Below are 22,618 nucleotides of genomic sequence, written 5' to 3'. Positions count from 1 at the left end.
ATATACATATATACATGCATATGTATATACATGTATATATGTATATATACATATATATATTCTTTATTTTTGAGAGAGAGAGAGAGAGAGAGAGCTAGTCGGAGACACAGAGAGAGAGAGGGAGGCACAGAATCTGAAGTAGGCTCCAGGCTCTGAGCTGTCAGCACAGAGCCTGATGTGGGCCTCGAACTCACGAACTGTGAGATCATGACCTGAGCCGAAGTCAGATGCTTAACCAACTGAGGCACCCAGGCATCCCTCTAGACCAATATATTTTAACTGAAAATAAAAAAATACAACTTCACTCATAAGGTTTCTAACTTTGAGCAGTAACTAATACCTTTAAAGGATCTAAAATAACATTTCCTTGAAAGGAAATGACATTAAAAGGGAATCAGCGCTGGGGAGCCTAGGTGGCTCAGTCGGTTAAGCATCCCACTTTAGCTCTGGTCATGATCTTGCGGTATGTGAGTTCGAGCCCCTCCTCGGGTTCTGTGCTGACAGCTCAGACCCTGGAGCCTGCTTTGGATTCTGTGTCTCCCTCTCTTTCTGCCCCTCCCCAGTTCACACCCTGTCTCTCTCTGTCTCTCTCTCTCAAAAATAAAACAATATATCTTAGTAATTCTATCATTGTTATATCATTGTGGGGATACAATAGTGAAATGATTTTGCATTTATTTTCTGGTGAGGTAGTGAGGAAAATTCATGTAGAATCATAAGTTTTCATGTATATACAAAAATGGGCATATAGATCCCTAATGGAAAATGATAGAAATGTAAGGACAACTTGGGAATCTAATCAGCAAATATTATTGAAGAAGGGTACTTACAAAAATACATAGCTTTTCATGAAAATATGTACTATACAGCTAGATATCTTGGGTATATAATCAAGGTTTTCTTCTTATTAAATGTTATATCAGACTTTCTTATAACTGAGACTTTGAGGATGGTATATTTATCTAATTTTTCTGTTCATCATCTGTGCATTGTTTAAGGAGGGTAAACACCTGCACTTACAAAAAAAAAGATATATGTGAAATTTTAAAAGGTAAATCATAAATGCTTATCTCTAAGTATGTGAGAACAGAAATGAGAAATTATGCCACCCATATCTTACATCAGTCACAAATTACTATATTATTTTCCATTCCAATCTGACATTTACCAAAAATCCAATATTCTAAGATCAAATATTTATTTTAGAATGCCTGATGTATGTAGCATTTTACAAAGCAATATCACAAAAGTCCAACTCTATGTTCAAAGAAATTTTCACGTGGCCAATGAAAAAGAATATTCATCTCTAATGGACATGGTTTTCTGTAGGTAATAGGTCTGGATTTCAACTTTTGAAAGATAAATGGAAGACTTAAAGCTTAGAAATATGTGATGGGGAATAAAATAAAATAAAATAGAAAAGTTATATTACTCTAAATACCAAGAAACAAATTCACAGATGGATGAATGGGTGGTATTAATATAATTTACAGAAAATTGAGAAACATATGATGAAAATATGTGAAAAAAACTCATAGAAATAAAATCTGAAAATTTTAGTTAACTGTGAATGGTGTAACATGTACTAAAAAAACAAAAATGGTAGGTGAGTTAGAGGGTGACAGAATAATAGGAGGATGCTATGCTTGTATTGTCCCTCAGACACATCTGGATAAATATCAAATCATTCTGAATGCCCAAGAGATCTATCTGAGCGCTAAGAGAACAAACTACATAACTAGCTGGAGAGAAGAGGCCACATAGTGAAAGATAGGAAGTGTGGAGATGTGATTTGGGGGAGAAAAGGATCATGGGTGCTGTGGAGGGTGGAAGCGATCCCTTATCACAGAAAGAGGAGAGACAGAGACAGACAGAGACAGAGAGAAATAGCAGTGTATGGAGGATCGCATAAGAGAAACACTTCCCCAAACATTGCTGACTGGGAAAACGAAAAGGGATGATTATCGTGAGAGTTTAAGACCAGCAGAGCTCAAAGACTAGAGTTTTAGACTTCTGTGCCAGTGGCCTGATGTGGACCCTGGCAGGCACAGTTGGTGGTCCTGTGGAGGAGGGCAGAGGTCTGAGAGCAGGTTGTACAATCTGAGGATCTCCTGGGATGCGCTGGGAAAGATTTTCCCCCTTCTTGCAGTGCATCTGACAGAGGTGGCTTTGCCTCTCAGGGGACAAAAGAGACAATGGGTGCCATTGCTCCCCCATAAGGCTGCTAAGGCTGCTAGCTAACTCAGACTTAGGCTTTTTTGCTGCACTTGACTCTAGAGTCCAAACTCTTGTGCATTGGTGCAACTGCTCTTCTGGGACAAACTGGCACCAGTCCCAGCACAGGAAGCCCCTCTCCCAGAGGACCAGCATGAGTTTGTGCCATGTTAGGTCCCTTAAGTTTGGAGTTTTAAATCTCAGCTACATTCCTGAGATAAAATACAGATTCATAGCACTGCCAGGCAGGCAGGTGCCGTGGACACAGACAGAGTGAAGGTAGGGATCTGAGGGATACCTGGGACACACAAGGGGAGATTATTTGCTCCTCAGTAACAGCTTCCTAGACAGCCTTGGGCACGAACTTCCCACTTCAGGGAGGGCTGGTGCTGTTTTTTTCTCCCCTATCCATTAACACTAATTGACTTCTGTGACCAGAAAAGTGCCAAAAGTGGAAACCTGAGCTGCTTACATCAAGTCCTGCCCCCCTGCACTCTGCAGGTGCTTCTTTACTAGAGGAAGTGTTCCTGAAATCCAGAACAGCAGGCCCCTCCCCCAGAAGACCAGCATATACCCCCTGCACCCACCAAGTCTACTGACCATAGAGTTCTGCAAAGCTGTAGTTGTAATGGAAATAGGATCAGGCCTGTTTTTAACAAGCAAACCAGAGCACATCTATTTAAAATTCGCCACATGCTGCACAAGGTCCAGACACTCCCCACTGTAGGCAAGGAGATACTCTGCAGAGAACTGACCTGAGGGAAAGAGCAGCCAAAACATAACAGCAAAATGTGTACAGCATACACCAGAAACACTTCTTGAAGCACCAGGCCTTGGACAGTATATGACCTCTTCTTAATATAGCATTACTCTCAGGAGCAGGAAACATAACAAACTTTCCCAACACACAGAAGACAAAGACCTAGACAAAATGCCAAGATGGAGGAATTCATCTCAAAAGAAAGAATAAGAAAAGGTCATGTCCAGAGACCTAATAGAAACAGATATAAGTTGTATGTCTGATCCTGAATTTAAAACAACAATCATAAGAGTACTAGCTAGGCTTGAGAAAAGCATAGTAGACGCCAGAGAGTACCTTACCATATAAATAAAAGACCTAAAACTAGTTAGGCCAGAATAAAAAAATGCTATAACTGAGATGCAAAAATGATCTAATGACCACAAGGATGGAAGAATCAGAGGAACAAGTAAGTGATATAGAAGGCAAAATTATGGAAAATAATGAAGGTGAAAAAGAAAGAAAGAAAAATGTTAGATTACAAATATAGACTTAGGAATTCAGTAACTCCTTAAAGAGTAATAACATTCATATCATAGGAGTACCAAAAGAAAAAGTTAGGGAAAAAATACCAGGTTTATTTGAGAAAATTATAGCTGAAAACATCCCTAATCTGGGGAAGGAAACAGACATCCAAATCCATGAGGCACAGAGAACTCCCACCAAAATCAACAAAAGTAGGTAAGTAAGTATCAGGGCAAAAGTAAGGGCAAACAACAAAAGTAAGTATCAGGGCAAAATTTGCAAAATACAGAGATAAAGAAAAATTCCTAAAAACAGCAAGGAAAAAGAAATCCCTAACTTATAAGGGAAGACAAATATGGTTAGCAGCAGACTTCTCCACAGAAACTTGTCAGGCCAGAAGGGAGTGGCACAATATATTAAACATGCTGAATGGGAAACATATGTAGCCAAGAGTAATTTATCCAGCAAGGCTGTCATTCATAATAGGAGAAGAGAGGGTTTCCCAGACAAAAACTAAAGAAGTTAGTTTATGCTACTCAAAGGGTACAAAAATACTGATTTGAAAGGACACATGCATCTGAATGCTTATAGCAGCATTATCAACAATAGCTAAATTATGGAAAGAGCCCAAATGTCCATTAACTGATGAATGGATAATGAAGATGTGGGGTACACACACACACACACACACACACACACACACACACACAGTGGAATATTATTCAGACATTAAAAAGAGTGAAATCTTGCCATTTTCAATGATGTGGATGGACCTAGAGCATATTACACTAAGTGAAATGAGTCAGTCAGGGAAAGACAAATACCATATTATTTCACCCATATGGAATTTAAGAATGAGCATAGGGGAATGAAAAAAAAAAGACAGAGGGAGGTAAACCATAAAAGAGACTTTTAACTATAGAAAACAAATTGAGGGCTGCTGGAGGAGAGATGGATGGGGCATGGGCTAAATGGGTGATGGGTATTAAGGAGGGCGTTTGTTATGAGCGCTGGGTATTATATGTAAGTGATGAATCACTAAATTCTACTCCTGAAACTAATATTACACTCTATGTTAACTAAGTAGAATTTAAATAAAAACTTGAAACATAAAAAAAAATTAAAAATACCAAAAATACTATATATGTATATTACCCTTATGACAGTGAAACAAATTATATACTTGAGGTTTTTAAGGGAGAAAATCATACAGTAATATCATATAGTAGTCATTAATGAAGTAACATGTCCACTTCTGGGCAACAGATTTTTTTTTTTTTTTTTTTTTGCACTTTAATTTTTTTTTTTTATATGAAGTTTATTGACAAATTGGTTTCCATACAACACCCAGTGCTCATCCCAAAAGGTGCCCTCCTCAATACCCATCACCCACCCGCCCCTCCCTCCCACCCCCCATCAACCCTCAGTTTGTTCTCAGTTTTTAACAGTCTCTTATGCTTTGGCTCTCTCCCACTCTAACGTCCTTTTTTTTTTTTTTTACCTTCCCCTCCCCCATGGGTTCCTGTTAAGTTTCTCAGGATCCACATAAGAGTGAAACCATATGGTATCTGTCTTTCTCTGTATGGCTTATTTCACTTAGCATCACACTCTCCAGTTCCATCCACGTTGCTACAAAAGGCCATATTTCATTTTTTCTCATTGGGCAACAGATTTTTAAAATGACTATAAGTGGGGCGCCTGGGTGGCGCAGTCGGTTAAGCGTCCGACTTCAGCCAGGTCACGATCTCGCGGTCCGTGAGTTCGAGCCCCGCGTCAGGCTCTGGGCTGATGGCTCGGAGCCTGGAGCCTGTTTCCGATTCTGTGTCTCCCTCTCTCTCTGCCCCTCCCCCGTTCATGCTCTGTCTCTCTCTGTCCCAAAAATAAATAAAAAAATGTTGAAAAAAAAAATTAAAAAAAAAAATAAAAAAAAAATAAAATGACTATAAGTAATACAAAAGCATTGAAAAATTAAATACAATAATTGATTCAAAATATCTGCTTTTCACCTAACTAGACTTGCTTGACTGGTTACAAAGATGTATAAAATAGAAACCTTATCCTTAAGGAACTTTCCTAATGTAAGATAACATATCCATAGGCAAACAACTGTTAAGCATGTGAAAAATGGTATAAAGGATACATATACCAATAATAAATGTAGTTGATTTGGGAAAACATACTAACCTAGGGTAACTTAAGGTATTACTATTATCTGGACTTATCCCTCAATCTACTATTTCTTGACACCCCTGGAGTCCTGGGATAATGCAATGAGGACAAAGGTCAGTCATTATTATAGTCTTAGTAAATGCAATGATTCCAGAATCCTCATAGCATCTAAGAGAGCAGATAATACCAGCATCTCCTACTTACTCAAAGTCACATATTACTACCTTGTATATAGGTTTTATGAGTACACTGTGTTATTCTTCTTAATTAAAATCTACTCTTCTTCCATCAAAATTAAAACCCACTTATTTAAAAAAATCATCAGGAGCACCTGGGTAGCTTAGTCAGTTAACTGTCGACTTTGGCTCAGGTCATGATCTCATGGTTCCTGAGTTTAAGCCCTGCATTAGGCTCTGTGCTCTCAGCACAGAGCCTGCTTCGGATCCTCTGTCTCCCTCTCTCTCTGCCCCTCTGTCACTCGTGTTCTCTCTCTCTCTCTCTCTCTCTCTGTCTCTATAAAAAATAAATAAATAAACATTTAAAAAAATAATCAAAGTGACTAGAAGTATGATCCTTACAAATACGATCTTTATCCCCAGTTTGGAACCATTTATTTGCAATAATTTCATCCAGTCAGTACTGTATAATCTGTGGGATTTTGGTATTTGAGCCATTCCACCTAAACTTAACCAGTCTGGCCCTAACTCTTGATTGCCTTTCAAACCTTTGCAATCGTCCAAGTAGCCTTCTTTGTTTTTAGTGGGTCCTATTAATTGAGAGGGTGTCAAGACCCATTTTGCTGTCTTTTTTTTTCCACCTGATATATAGCAGTTGCTCAGCTAGTTTCTGGATTTCTTTTGGAGGAAATTGTTCCTTATGTTGCTGTAAATTCAGTTTGCTCATGGAAGGAAGTGAGTTCAAGAGCCTGCTTATGTTCCCATATTGAAGGAGAACGCCTATGTCCCTGTGTTCTTTGATTTGTGGCCTCCTTACTTCATCTTCAAAGCCATTCATAGGGGGTTGAGTTCTTCTCATGCTTTAAGTATCTCTGACCTCCTGTTCTGCCACATATCTCAAACTCATGAGTATTCTACAAGTCCTCACTTTTCAAATGTTATCATGTAAAATATCACCTTCTTAATGTACAATTTCAGGAAAATATAACCATTTCTAAAAATACATAAATCTCAGTTTTATATGCCCATATGCAAAGTATAAAGGTGTATAAAACTTCAAAAAATTAAATGTAAGTGATAAAAGTGTTCTGTTATAGAGAAATAAAATAGAGGCGAAATAGATGTAATCCATAATACTGTCCTTTTAGCTGGATGCCCAGCATAGTTTATCACCACCCATTTGCATATATTGTATTTTAGAATTTTTGCCAATGGAGAAAATTGTGTATATTTAAATTATGAAACACTTAGTCACATCTTGATACTTTTCTTCAATTCAAGACGTTCATCTTAAAAGAAAATGGTGACATATTCTGTGATCGCTTATAGATCAAACCAGTATTAAACATATATATGCTGTTGGAGACAGATATCAGTAGTATATAATACTGATTATGATTATTATACCAAAATTTTATTTTGTTCTTAGAAATAATGAGCATCTTATCACTGGAAGTATATAAACCCACATGGTATGCTTGTATTCCAGAATGGTTAAGAAGATATTTACAAATGGGGACAAAAAGGTGGATAGACTTTAAGATACCTTCTCATACAGAAAATCCATGATCCTTAAATGCTGGATGAAAGAAATAAAACAATAAAGTTACTTTTTTCTTTAGCAACTTATCATTAGTTTTAGAAATATGTTTATATTTATGTTATCTATTGTTGCTGTTCTTAAAATATGTCGAAACAGTACTATTTCAGTCTGATTAGAATTTGTTTTAACTCAGTAAAGTTGGTCTAAACATTATGTACCACAGATGAAGAAATAAGTGTTAAAGAAAATTAATGAAGGCATAAACTGCAAGGGAATAGTCATATCATTTGAGAAACTTATTTCTCTCAAGGGCACTGTTGTAACTGTTAGCACCACGGTCATAGAAAAAGCCCTTGACTCTACCCATTAACCAGCTAAGAGACCTTGGACAAGCTTCATAGTCCCTGGAGGGCTCAGTTCTTTCATCTGTGGCTGAAAGGATTTAGTTAAGATGATCTCTAAGATTATTCCCATATCTATGGCTTCATTATTTCAGGTACCACATAGAACCATATCAAGAGGAGAATATCATTTATTGACTTGGTTAACTTTCTCTTAAGTAAAAAATTACAGTTAGAATTCCCTGGCCATAATCTTTTGCATATTACCCAAATAGCTGAAAATACAACTTTAAGAATGAAGTTTTCAGTTTTGTTTATAGGCTTTAGTGGAAAAAACCATTTCATGACAAGAGGTAATAAGCAATGCAGCCATTTTTTACAGAAACATAGATATAAAGTTATATATTTTTAGATATTTTCCATCCAATCTCAGCTATAAATGTCTTTATCACCTACAGTTATCTTTGGAATTAAATCTTTTGAGAGATGAATGCTGTAGACTATTTAATGCTTCAGCAGGTTTAGATGCTTATAACTTGTGAAAAGTTAAAATGTTATTTCTTTTATTTCATATCTATTCTAAACTTTTATTGTTGCTTTTGAAACAGATATTTTAGAAACAAAAAGGACGTGAGTGATCATCTAGCCCAATTTTGTCATTTTTAAATCAAGACCACAAATCGTTTTCACTCCTCCCATCAAGAGGTCATAGCTACAGGCCTTGCTGTTGAAGCTCTGAGGTATTCCCTGTGAAAAGCTCCATACACTGAGGTGGTTGCCATGCTGAGGAGGTCACCTGTACAAATTCTGATTGGTGATCGGAGCTGAGGTTAGCCTTCTGCCGTTCCCCATGAAGTATCACATGACGGGAATTGTTTTGGACCCTCCATTCCAGACCATCTGCCAAATGAATACCTCTGAATGACTTCCGTCAAAACTACATGAGGGAGGAGAATCACCCATTTGACTGCTGCTACATTATTGAGTCATAAAATTATGAGATATAATAAGATGATTGTTGTTCTAAGGAACTTAACTTTTGGTTGGTTTTTGTCTTGTTTTTATTTTTACTGCATCAATAGATAAAGGGAATTTGATATATGGAAGTGAGGTGCTAACATTACAAAATCTAAAATGTATGGTTTTGGTCTGGGGACAGGGCAATAGGCAAAGGTCTGACAAACTTTAAAGTGACAAGTAGAGAGGACTCGAAGGAGACTGAACAAAGAAATTACTAAGGGCTGGCAGAAAGTTTGGTAATACTGCCACTGAGGTAACCTGGAAAATATACAGTGTACTTAAAAAACTTGATAATCTAGCTAAGATGATTTCTGAATTAAGTGTTGAAGGTGTTACCTCATTTCTTCCAGTTATCTAGTAAAACTGAGAGAAAAGAAAGATGAAGTGAATAGTCAATTGCTAACAGAATATGGAGTGAATATAAAGGGCTTAGGACAACCAGCAAGTTGTCCTCAAAGTAAGAGATGGTCTCAGGGTAGAGATAAAATCTAATGCACTGCTAGTAGAACACAGCCTGTGGTTGTAAGATCGTTTAAGACTTCAGAAGGATTTAAGGCTGATCTAATGTACCCTCTCAGTAACAAAAAAGAAAAAGGGTATGCCATATAGATGCTCTAAAACAGACAATAGTGCTTAGTGCACAAACAACAGCCTCACAGGAAAACCAAGATAGAGAAGGATTTACCACAAAAAGATTTATGGGTTTGGTTTTGTCTAATGAAATAGATTAGTAATTAACACCCAAATGGCTCATGAGATGTTTAAGGAATTATATTAACATTGAATAGGACAGAAAGAGTAAGAAGAAAAAATTAAAGTCTTGAGATAACCAAGAAGCATTCTAAGAAAACTAGATTTTGAAAATAGATTTTATGGAAAAGTCTACATTATGTGGAAAAGGAAGTTTTCACCATCCATTTGCATATATTCAATTTTAGAATTTTTGCCAATGGAAAGAAGCCAAGAGCCATGTAGAATTATGCCCAAAGACCAAGACTGAACCTCAGTTGGGAAAGGAAAATATTTGCCAGATTATATTTAAGAATTTCTATAGGATAGTGATTGCTATGTGTCTTATTTTCTCCCTTCTGGAAAAGGAATATTTACTATGATTATCCTACACCTGTTCCATCTTGGAACATGAGGTGGGTGGAGGACAGATCATTTGTCTTTCCATTTCACAGATCTACAGTCTAAAAGTAACTTTATCCAAGGGAGAAAAAAAAACCCTAAAACTAAAACTAAAACTAAAACTAAAACTAAAACCAAATTAAATCCAAACTGAAAGCAAACTAAAACCAAACTAAAACTAAAACTAAAACTAAAACTAAAACTAAAACTAAAACTAAAACTAAAACTAAGATACTTTTACAGTTAGATCTGATTTAAATGATGTGATCCTGGAACTTAAACCTGAGCTTCATAGCATAATAGAATGAGACTTCTGGTGATTCTCACATGATGAAGGAAGATCAGTACTGTTGTAAGCAGGGTATGGACTATAATGGTTTCAACATGGAAGCAAATTATTTGAAACTTCTCTCATGGATATGCAGGTCAATGATCCTGCCCCTTGAATATGCACATGGTTGAGACTGCTTCAACCAGTAGGGTATGGCAGAAGTGGTGCTAGAGTGTCAAATACCATGCAACGTTCTCTTTCTTCATTCTTGTCACCCTGATTCACCAATAGAAGAAGTCTCTGCAGCTGCCATACTGAAGAGGCCAAAGTTAGCCATTTTGTTGACAATTCAGCTGAATTCAGCCTTCCAGATACACCCTCCAAGTTACCACAGGTGTGTGTATGAAACTTGCACCTTCCAGTCCAGACTATCTAACAGTTGCATATCATCAAGTGACCTCTACTATGTCACATGGAACAGTAGAATTATGCAGCTGATCTCTGCTGGAAGTTCTGACCCACAAAATTTGTGTGATACAGTAGAATGGTTGTAGGAGCTCTACCGTTAAGTTTTATGGTCATTTGTTCCAAAACAATACATACCTGGAACATACACTTTCTCCTTTAGAGATCAATCTTTAAAAGATAAAACTGTGGCAAGGAGAAATGAAGTAATTTATACAAGTTTATGCAATAATATAGGGGCTATTGCAGTGCAAAACCAGGACCTGTATCTTCCTCTTCTTTCCACTGTACCCCATTGTCCTGACGAGTGCATTTTGTTGTGTAATACTATCTTATAATGTTTAGAAATCAAATGGTCAACTTTTTGAAAATCAATCATATTTCTTTTTAGTTCTTTCTTCTGTTTCTTTCCTTTTACCTGTCTTCTGCTATTTAATGTTTTGAGGCTCTTCCCACATATGAAGATAATAAACATAGGTGAATTCTAATTTTTAGTGGACTTCAAAATCAAAATGCAGGGGAGCCCCTAATACACTAATTTTGAATCACGGGCGTCTGCGATTACATCTTTTCTGTTTTAAAAACAGCTGTGCTAACCAAAGTGAGACGCATTTTCTAACTTCTCTTGTTAAGACAGTGAGAAATTAGCAACAGTACTTCCTGAAACCATCAAGAAGAAAAATGTCAGTGACATTGCATAGAGATGTAAGTGATACTAAAATAGAAGTTTTTTTGTGAGAGGACACCCAAATATGTGAGAAATTTTCGGCTCTTGGTGCCAGTAATTACTACAATGGCTATATATTTCATAGAAATATCAAGGATTTTATGGTTGAAACTGGAGATCTGACAGGTGCAGGAAGAGGAAGTAGCAGTACCTGGGGCAAGAAATTTGAGGACGAATATAGTGACTCTTAAGCACAATGTTAGAGGTGTGGTATCTGTGGCTAATAATCTCTCAAATACCAATGGATCTCAGTTCTTCACCTATGCCAAGAAGTTACATTTGGACATGAAATACACAGTATTTGGAAAGGTAATAGATATTCTGGAGACTCTAGATGAATTGGAGAAGTTACCAGTAAATGAGAAGACATATCAACCTCTTAAAGATGTGCTCATTAAGGACATATCTATTCATACCAATCCATTTGTTCAGTAGCTATAATAGACTTGAAAAGATATTTGGCAAACTGGGGAACACACCTATTCTGGCTTATCCAGTTTTAATTATGCCAAGAGATTTTTATCATCCTACTGCTCGTTTACAACTAAAATCTTCTGAACTAGTGGTACCAACGGGACCCAAACAGCTTTTACTCCCATTATTAGAGCATATACTTTACTATAACTATTATCCAATGTATTTCTTTAAGGTTAATTTTTTAGATATCTTCTCTCTATTTTTTTTACATGTAAACATTCATTTAAAAAATAGAAATACATTATTTCTGTGATGAAGACTTAACGTCCTACCTAGTTCTACTCCTGTTCACACTGGCATCCCTTATAACTAGAACTAGAAGCATTTAACATCATCTGCTTTCTGAGCTAGAGTGAATCCAAGCCCGAGATGAAGAATTTATTCAGAGAAATTTAAAAGTTCCAATCCAGCAGATCAGAATTTCCATACTGAGGTAACTTTTTGATAACTCCACTCCTCTCTTGTGGTCTCTTCTTCCAAGTTTGATTTTTGAGATGAAGCCATCCAATAGTCTGTATCAAGTAACCGAGTCTCTCTACCTTGTTTAATCTCATGCCTGAGTTTTGGTTTGGATTTCCTGCACATTTCCCCTATGCACGCAGGATTTTAGTCCCACTCTGTTCTTAGAGATTCTATATTCTAATCTTGTCATGAAAATTTTAGCCCTAAAGTGGGAATTATGCTATTTCTCTCCAATTTCTTTGGCATCTCTGTAATCCTGTCTAGAATCTTTGCTTTAGAACTTAGCTGCCTTAACTTAGTTTTAAGTTACTTAACACCTAACCCCACAGTTTTGCTGGTATTCCTGGAGACTAGTGTGATGATGGCCTGCCTGCCTGTCCACCTGTCACGATCCATTACTGTTTAGTACTCACCATTGTATTCTCCAGATAAAAAGCTTTGCCTGTCTGGCTAGATTCCCATCACTCGATTCTTGTTCAATTTGCAAGAACTGATTTTATCTCAGTGTTCGCTTTTAGTGTCCCACTTGTATCCACCCTAAACTCTTTCTGCCACTACCGAGTCTGATATTGGTTAGAGGAGAACAACTCTGTATGATCGTTAATGCAGAGGCAATTATGTCACTCTAATAATTAAATGCACTGTATATCAGTTGTTCTAATAAAATTTTAATAAAAATTTTTAAATTTTTACCTTTTTACCTTTTTAAATAACTTATAAGAAGATACTTGTGCTGTTCTTTCTTCTTAGTCTTTGATAAGAATAACAACTGAAGGCTACAGATTCAGAAATTGAATCTTAATATTTTTAATATGTGCATATTTACAAAGGTCACTCTTTACGTGACAGGGGTAGTTTTTATAATTGCCTCTAAATAATAGAATTCTCACAGTGGAAAAATATGACATATCTATTTATATATAAAACCACAGCTTTTCTCTGTGATGCAGTGAAATAAAGCATATGACCATGATGTGGTTAATGTTTTTATTTAAAAAGTTAATAATCCTGAACTGGATTTTTGATCAAGGAACTAACAAGACTAAGTACATATATTTATAGAATATATAGAATATATATTATATTTATATATTATAATATAATTATATTATGGGTGCCAGGGTTGCTCAGTCATTTGAGCGTCCGACTTTAGCTCAGGTCATGATCTTGCATTTTGTGAGTTGGAGCCCCACGTCGGGCTCTGTGCTGACAGCTCAGAGCCTGGAGCCTGCTTCAGATTTTGTGTCTCCCTCTCTCTGCCCCTTCCCCGCTCATGCTGTGTCTCCCTCTGTCTCTCAAAAATGAATAAACATTAAAAAATTAATACAATTATATTAATGTATATTATTTAATATTATTATTAATATAACAATAAATTATATATTATAACATATATAATATATACTTAGTTGATATATATGTTTATATCAACTATTTATTTTATTTATATTTATATCAACTATTGTAATCATTTCTAAAGAAAAGAATGTTGCAAGTTTTTAAAATGTTCTTTATTATTTTGTTTGGACTATGGACTATATATTGGTCTTGGTCCAATTAGGAAACAGAGCCACACAGTAATTGAAACAGGGGAAGTTCAATATTAAGAATTATTAAGCTACGATAAAATCGTAATTGTAAAGATGGAAAGAGTACGTTCTAAAGGACTCCTCCACCTTCTCTTAGAGCTCAAGAAATGTACCAAAGATGGGCATACTTAGTATATATTCCACCCACTGCCAGGATAGTGTTCACACCTAGTTTGAAGAGTGAAATTTGTTGGATTGCTTGAGTTAAAGCTGATTTACAGCTACCAAGCAAGTGGAAAAATTCAAACCAAACCAAAACAACCTCTAGACTGGGGCTGCATGGTTTCCACAGGACTGTGTTCTCTGGGTGCACAGATGGGGCAGATAAACACCAAATGTTCTTACACACCTACCCTTTGTCTAACTGGGGCAAGAGGAAGAAAAAACAAAACACCATTTATCCTAACCTGGAAAGAGACGCTCTCTTCCCCCCTGCAGTGTCTCTCCAGCGCCCTCTACTGACAGTTTAAAGTCATGCTCACCTTAAGGGAGAAAAAGCTTAAGTGTCCTATATCATGGAGAGCAAGTACACTGAAGTGTGAATTTAGATTTTTGAGGCTACACTAAAAAATGCCACAGACGTCACATAAGCTACAGCTCTATGTTATAAATGTACATTACACACAAAGTAAAACAACTCTTTTCTGTCACATATTTGCCGTATGTCAGTATTATCATAACTGGTATGCAATAAAAATTAATAATATTGTAAACATTTTAATATTTAAATGTTTTAATATTTTTAACATTAAATATTAAAAATTAATATTTTAAACATTTTAATATTATTTAAATATTTCAGCATTTTTAAAACATTTAGGTGGATAGTATTGATACTCTAGATATTTTGAGAAGTTTCCCTCCAAACTGAAACTGATAAAACCTTTGTTTTAGATAAGCTTCCCTGTGCTGCCAGAAACAGCTGAAATTATTCCATGGACTTTACATCAATTTTTTTTTAAGATAATCTCTGTGCCTAACGTGGGGCTCAAACTCATGATTCCGAGATCGAGAGTCACACCCTCTACCAGTTGAGCCAGCCAGGTGTCCTTACATCAATCTTTATATTTGGCCTTTATTATATATAAAAAGTAGACTTCTGTGTTTTTCTTTTGTTTTAGTTCCTTTGTTAGTCTTCAGATACATGGCAGTGGCAATAATTCACACAAACAAATACTAAATTGTGATGTAGCATCCAGTAAATGTCTGTCTACAGACTAATTTCATGGGAACCACAAGCAACCACATTGGCCTGAATGGTCAGAGTCACATGTAATCTTTCTGTGCTCAGAACAGTATATATTCCCTTGTTCCAACACTGGCAAACGAGCACCGATAAGGCAGTTGGCATTTGTTGTACTATACAAAATAAAGATAATTATAAAGAATTATAACCCTTTCTGGTTATCTAAAGTTTTTTTTTTTTTTTTTTTCAAATGGGAGGTTGAAACTCTGCTGGAAGTGTTTGTCACTGTGCTGAATGCGGACCCTTTTACCTTCTTATATTAACAACAATGCATTCACTAATTTAATGTAGTTTTTGTCTCACCAAAAATTAAGACATTATTTATATTGGTGATCATTAACATAATGATATTTTGAAATCAAAGTTTTGTTTCTAATGCTTTAATCTCCCAGAAGCAATTGGAACTCATCCTAGAATTAGATTTGTGCTCGTTAGATCCACATGAGCTAAGTGGCTTTGTTCTAGAAGGTCAGTCACACAGTTAGCCCAGCTTATTGGTTAAAGGTATTTTTGAAGTCAGAATTTTGAATTTTGCAATAGAATTTTAGATTTATCTATTTATTTATTCCTCTACTTACTCTGTCAGCCAGTACGAGGTCCTGTGCTACATAAGGGGGATATAGCAGTGAACAAGACAGATTGAGCCCCTGCCCTCATAGAACTTACATTCTAGCACAGAATAGTCACACATTAAATAAATAAATATTAATTGAGTTATTGAAAATTTTGGTAAATAGTTTGAAGAAGAGTATAGCATACAATGAAAGATGGAAGGGAGGTCTAATCTCTCTTGCAAGTTAGGGAAGTCTTGCCTGGGGATATTATGCTTGGCTTCAGGTCTGAAAAATGACTAGGAATCAATAATGGTGGCATCTGGAGTCATGGGGTTGGGTGAGTTGTCCAGCTGGAAGGAGAGGCCCCTGAGAAAGCCCTGGAGGCACGGCGCAACCTGAAGTGACAGAGGACCTAAAAGAAAAAATGTCTTCTCAAGAGAACACGCTGTAAGGAGAATCTGGTGAGGAGGCAGGGTACTCAGCACACATTATTTAAACTTATCTGAGAATTTATTAAGTGTGACAAACCTCACTGAACCACGTTTCCTTCTTCTGTAAAATAGATAAAATAATGCCTCTGTTTCAGAAATGTTATAAAAAATTAAATAAGGGAATGTTTACAAAGTCTTTGGCACATAGTCTTGCCAGACTAAGCAGGCTGAAGTATTTACAACAGCACGGCAATGCAGTTTCTTTCTATTCATTTTTCAAATGTATAGTTTTCACATAATTTCAACTCTAATCATAAATTTTTTAAGGATACTATTTTTACAGCTTAGACTTTTACATATATATATACATACATATATGCATATATATATATGCATATATATATATGAAACTGGAATGTATATATTTGGAGCACAGACGCTCAAGTATTTCAGTAAATAAATAATTTAGACTTCAGTTTGAAGAATTGCAACCTTAGACATCTATTAACATATTCCCACTTTTTCCTAAAACCATGGAAAATACAATTAGCTACATGTCGTCTGTTATAACTTTATTCATTGCACTAGCAAAATTGCTTGAGTTTTGAGGTGCTTTCCAATATTCAGTTAAACAACCTTTAAGGTATGAGAAACAATAATGGGCTTTCTGAACCTCTTTTGGAGGAACACTGGGCCTAGTTGTCAAGGTAACTTGACCTCATTTTCAAGGTGAATTAGACCACCATAGGAAGGTGTCCTGGTGCTCAGTAGTTTCTCAGTAAGTGTTTTATTATTCAAGTGTTGTCAGAAGCAAGCTTGAAGTGGACATATTGTTTCTCACTTTTACCTTTTTAAATAAAAGTTATAAAAGGCTCTTTGAACATCAGTTTTTTTACCTTTGCATTTATATTTTTTTCCTCAGGGAGCATTTCAAATGGCATGTTCTTATTATTCCCTCTCTCCCATTAGATTTGTTTCTCTAGAGTATTATTCTTTTACTTTATGTTTTACACAAGAAACTGACAGCTCTGGCCTTGCTAAAAGGATCCATTGTCTGTTTTTTTTCTGATGAAAATACTTGCCCAATGTTCCATTGACCTTTTGAATTTTCCCTCTTTACTTCTTCTGTATCCTGGTTGCAACATGAGCTTTCTTTTCCCAATAACCCACAAGAAAATACACAAATGATAATAGAGAAATATGTCAGAAACATGAAAACCAAGTGCTGAGATTTGGGCCTGTACCACTGTGAAAGCCTAACCCCTGGTGTTCTTAGAGTAAAAATATATATATCATACCTTGCAAGAAAATTGAAAAGGAAAACATTTCCGAGATATTTATTGAGACTTTAGGATGGTCACACCAACATCTTTAGATACTAGAGGAAGGCTAACATGGATGTTTATATGGGGGGCACAATCTATTTATGGGCAAGCCAAAGAGACAAATGTCAGAAATAATCTTATCAAAGATGTCATTTATAGCTTTTTAAAAAAAAAAATTATTTATTTATTTATTTATTTATTTATTTATTTATTATGAAATTTATTGTCAAATTGGTTTCCATACAACACCCAGTACTCATCCCAACAGGTGCCCACCTCAATGCCCATCACCCACACTCCCCTCCCTCCCACCCCCATCAACCCTCAGTTTATTCTCAGTTTTTAAGAGTCTCTTATGGTTTGCCTCCCCCCCTCTCTAACTTTTTTCCCCCTTCCCCCTCCACATAAGGATCTCAGGATCCACATAAGAGTGAAAACACATGGTATCTGTCTTTCTCTGTATGGCTTATTTCACTTAGCATCACACTCTCCAGTTCCATCCACGTTGCTACAAAGGGCCATATTTCATTCTTTCTCATTGCCAAGTAGTATTCCATTGTATATATAAACCACAATTTCTTTATCCATTCATCAGCTGATGGACATTTAGGCTCTTTCCATAATTTGGCTATTGTTGAGAGTGCTGCTATAAACATTGCGGTACAAGTGCCCCCTATGCATCAGCACTCCTGTATCCCTTGGGTAAATTCCTAGCAGTGCTATTGCTGGGTCAGAGGGTAGATCTATTTTTAATTTTTTGAGGAACCTCCACACTGTTTTCCAGAGTGGCTGCACCAGTTTGCATTCCCACCAGACGTGCAAGAGGCTTCCCGTTTCTCTACATCCTCTCCAGCATCTATTGTCATTTATGCTTTTGAATGATTTGTACAAGGGTACTCTCGGTGATGGAACTGGAAAAAGTCCAGGCCTATGAGACTGTGGAGAAGTCTTTTCTGGAGCATGCTACCCCATTTGCCTTTCAGTCCTTCTTTTTTGTTTATTTTGTGTTTATTTTTGCAGTGGCATACTCTGGTAGCACTTAAGGAAAACTGGGGAGTTTTGAAGGAAACACTAAGTTACAATTAATTGATAAAAACTGTGTCTTTTCCTGTTTGCGTATTATGGGATGCCATGGAAATGACTGTACGTACAGACAAGTAAAAATTTAAAAAGACTTAATTCTTTCCTGTGAAAATGAAAGAGGAGATTATTCCTACCCCCCCCAACTTTCTTAGAAAGTTAAGTTAGAAAGTTTGAGAAAGTTTAAGTTAGAAAACATGTAATTGTAAGTACTTCTCATTTCTTTGAAATCTAGACAGGACCTTTGGAAATCTAGACAGGACTTTTGTCAGCTTTATGACCCAACAATGCTATTCTCAAAGACCTAGGAGCAAGCTCTTTGAAATGTAAACAGCAAGGGAGATTGCAGGACTATTTTCCAGTTTCTGTGGGAGGGTGGGAGTTTAATTTTAGTGGGTGTCTTGCACCAAGTTGGAAAACTACTTCCTGCTATGAAGGTATGAGAAGTTTCTTTTACCTCTACTAGTCAACTAGCTACACAGGTGGTCACCCCAATTACCAGGTAAAGTTAGGATCTACTTGTGTGAAAAATGATACTGTCAAATCCTCTTATTTGAGGACTAGTTACTGTTTATCTTGAAAACATGCATGTAATGAATTATATCTGCTTGGCTATGTGAGGGGATGAGTATTCTTTCTATCTTTGTGATCTCTTAATGGGCTGTCTGTTTTGTACATCACATTCTGATTTGATAGTTATTCATAAATAAAAGTATTTTCTTTCTCTACTCCCTTGTGGAGACACTTTGTGGGTTGGAAGAAGATTTTATTTTTAATTATATGTCCCCAACACAATATGCTTTAAAATAAGTAGGTACCTTTTAAAATGGATATGTGTAACTATCAACCAGGAAAAATATAATAGACCCAATGTCTCCTATCTGAAATAGGTTTACTTAAGCCTTTTTAAGGCCTTGAGTATGGATAAGAAGAATTTGATTAGAAGTAGGAAATCTAATTGATAGCATCAAGAAATTCTCTAAGACTCTAAGACAGAGACCTACTTATCTTCATCATCATGATTTCCTTTCTGAACCTGTCATTGTAATTTGACTAGTTGTAAATAAAATAAACACTGTTGGTGATGATATGAAAAGATTTTCAGAGTATAATTCAAAGATATATTTCAAGCGGGTCATTAAATGTCTCCTATTACATCTTCCTGATTTGTAAAGCTTCTGAGAAATTAGAACTGTATCAGTGAGTAGAATCTAACAAAAGTTTCATTAAAATTTAGCATATGATGCTATTTTCAAATTAGTGTTTTCATCGTTATGTCCATGAAACAATACATGTACCTCCTTGCTAGAGGGAAGTAACTGGTGGGTTTCAGCCAAACTTTGGTTTGGTGTTTATTTGACTGTTTTTTTTTTTAATTTTTTTTTAATGTTTATTTATTTTTGAGACAGAGAAAGACAGAGCATGAACGGGGGAGGGTCAGAGAGAGGGAGACACAGAATCTGAAACAGGCTCCAGGCTCTGAGCTGTCAGCACAGTGCCCGACGCGGGGGTTGAACTCACGGACCGCAAGATCATGACCTGAGCTGAAGCCGGCCGCTTAACCGACTGAGCCACCCAGGCGCCCCTATTTGACTAAGTTTTTACTGTTGATGTAAACAAACAGAAATTCTTCACTTTGATTAGAAAGACACTTATGCAATGGTAATTATGAAATGTTAAATAGTGATAATCCTTGGTTGTAATGCAGTCTTGAGAATGAGGAATGGGAGACACAAGGAGAGCTAATTGAGTTGTGTGTATCTAGCATAGAATAACTTCTAGTGGGAACTTTTCATGTTGAGCTTTCCTGAGGAAAATTTACCTTCTCACCAAAACCAAAGTGGAATAATGATATATAATCCCCTCACTGATATGAATTAGGGAAAATCAAGAGAATACAAATATAACTGGGCTTCTTTTCATAATCAGGGTTTAATTAAATAATATCTTTCCAGAAGGTCATTTAAAGCTCGGCTATTACAACTTCCCAATTACATAGAAGATTCTGTGAAATGGGAACTATGAGGAGTCTCCCAGTCCAAGCCTGCCATTTACAGACGTTGAGTGAGTAGATCCTGAACATTTCCCACACTTGCTAACACTATGGAGAATCTTGGAGGAATCACAGACTCAGAATTTTAATTATTAATAGGTTCTCTTAAATGAGGGGTCTCTTAAATGAGTTCTCTTAAATGAGACTGGCATGGGACTAACTGAAGAGGTTCAATAGAACCTGAGAAGACAAAAGAAAAGTCTACTTAGAGTTAGACATACTTACCTCAAAGTGTACTGAAAAATTTCAGAATAAAGTATCATGAATGAACGACTGCTAAGTCTGCCTCATTACCTATCCAGGACCTCAGATCTAATCAATAGTCTAGGAACTCAGGCTGGACATCTGTGTCTAGAGTCCTAACTATCCATATTAGATATAGAGCTGTCTCTTCTCCCACAGCAGAAATGTAACCTTATTTTTTTTTGTAGTTAGTATAAATATTCTCCATGGCCTAGTCTTGCTGATAGCTCTTGAGAGCAATTAAGAGTAATGGGCATAATACATCTGAATAGTACTTAGTTTCCCAGTGAAATACCTATGTGTTTTCACTTTCTGAGTAACTATAGGGTTGGTGTCATTGCTACCTGCACCACATCCTTCTTACTCAGGACTGATACTAGATTCTGAGTGTCAGGTGTGCTTCTTACCCCAATTTTCCTATCAATATAGTGGCCATAAATCACAGAAAGGATGGGGGGAAGAGTGGGGCAGAGCCACACCCTGGCTCCCTTAGGCTCTAGGGCCTGGCTCATATATGGTTAGGGGCTATTGAATAGTGCATTAAAGCTCACAGATTCTTGGTGAGATCAGAAAATATGACATGTATGACAGACCCCTTGCTTTTCTCTCTTGTTATACATCTCTGGCACTCACCAAAGAGATCAGCCTGTTTTTCTAGTCTCCTTGGCCTCCGTGGCTCACTGTGAGGGAAGAACAAACAAATGCCTCTCAGATGGCCCTGGTGGCTGGAGGTGTTGGGTCCCTTTGTCCTTGCACTGTTTTAGATAACTCCTCACCTGTTATTCTCCAATTAAATTGCTCTTTACTCTGACAACAGCCCAAATGAGATAAGACCCATGGAATTGCTTCTATTCAACCAATTTTGTGTGATTCAACTTACAGTTCTTCATAGAAGTATTCAGGTCAATATCACAAAGCCTTGTAGATTTGGGGGAAAAGGAAAGAAATCATGACCTTTGGTAAGGAAAACAGTGTAGATGAATGAGCTCTGTAGTTGGCAGTAGTTGGTCCTCTCCTATAATATCTGAAATCCATCAAACATATTTGCCACAGCAAAGCATACACCATGTTTTTTTAAAGATCTACATCCAATATATGTGAGAAATTTCTTTACCTTTTATTGTCAAACCCTAGACAATAGAGTGCCTTTGCCTCTTCCTTGTTCCACGGTACATCATAAACCTTGTAGAAAAAGCTTTCAAGTGGCATCATGTCCAAAATGCTTGTATTTTACCTACATGTTTTTTGTGTCATTGAGGAGTGAAACATTCATTCCAACACACATGTACTGCGCTTATACACATTATTTCATGCTTACGTTAACAGTTTATTTGTGTTTGTTTATTAGGACAAAATTAGAGTGACTCTATTTTATGGATAAAGTTATACTTTGAATCTTTTAATTATAATGAAAGCAATATGCCAGGATACTAAGGGACATACACCTGTCAAAAGGATTATATTTGCCCTTTTATATTCTTTCAGTTTCAATGGACAGAATGTATTTAAATAAAATCTCGACTGTTTTCACCACTATGTGTGATGAGAGAGTATTTCATTTATTGAAAACCTGGCCATTCATTTATTGAGACCCCAACCTGGCCATTCTTCCTTTGTAATTAGGCACCGACTACAGAGAAAACCTGGCCATTCATTTACTGAGACCCCAACCTGGCCATTCTTCCTTTGTAATTAGGCGCCGACTACAGAGAGAGCACCAAAGCATTGGCAGAGACTATCTGGCTATTGCTCTCGCAAAATAGAGAGGGTGTCTTATCCACTTTTGTTTTGTATCTCAGAGACAAATTATGGCCATCATGTAACTCTACCCACAACT

General features: G+C 36.5%; 1 pseudogene; it reads left to right on the top strand.

Moving 5' to 3' along the window:
- The first annotated feature begins 11,275 nt into the window (after positions 1–11,275).
- On the top strand, positions 11,276–11,756 carry LOC124512181 (peptidyl-prolyl cis-trans isomerase-like 3; annotated as a pseudogene).
- The last annotated feature ends 10,862 nt before the right edge of the window (positions 11,757–22,618 follow it).

Source organism: Lynx rufus, unplaced genomic scaffold (genome assembly GCF_022079265.1).
Source record: "Lynx rufus isolate CCGP_SWC_20201006 ecotype Redwood Valley unplaced genomic scaffold, mLynRuf1.p SCAF_1, whole genome shotgun sequence".
Lineage (NCBI taxonomy): Eukaryota > Metazoa > Chordata > Mammalia > Carnivora > Felidae > Lynx > Lynx rufus.
The sequence above is the reverse complement of the archived record's forward strand: the minus strand, read 5'-3'. Positions and strand labels throughout refer to the sequence as shown.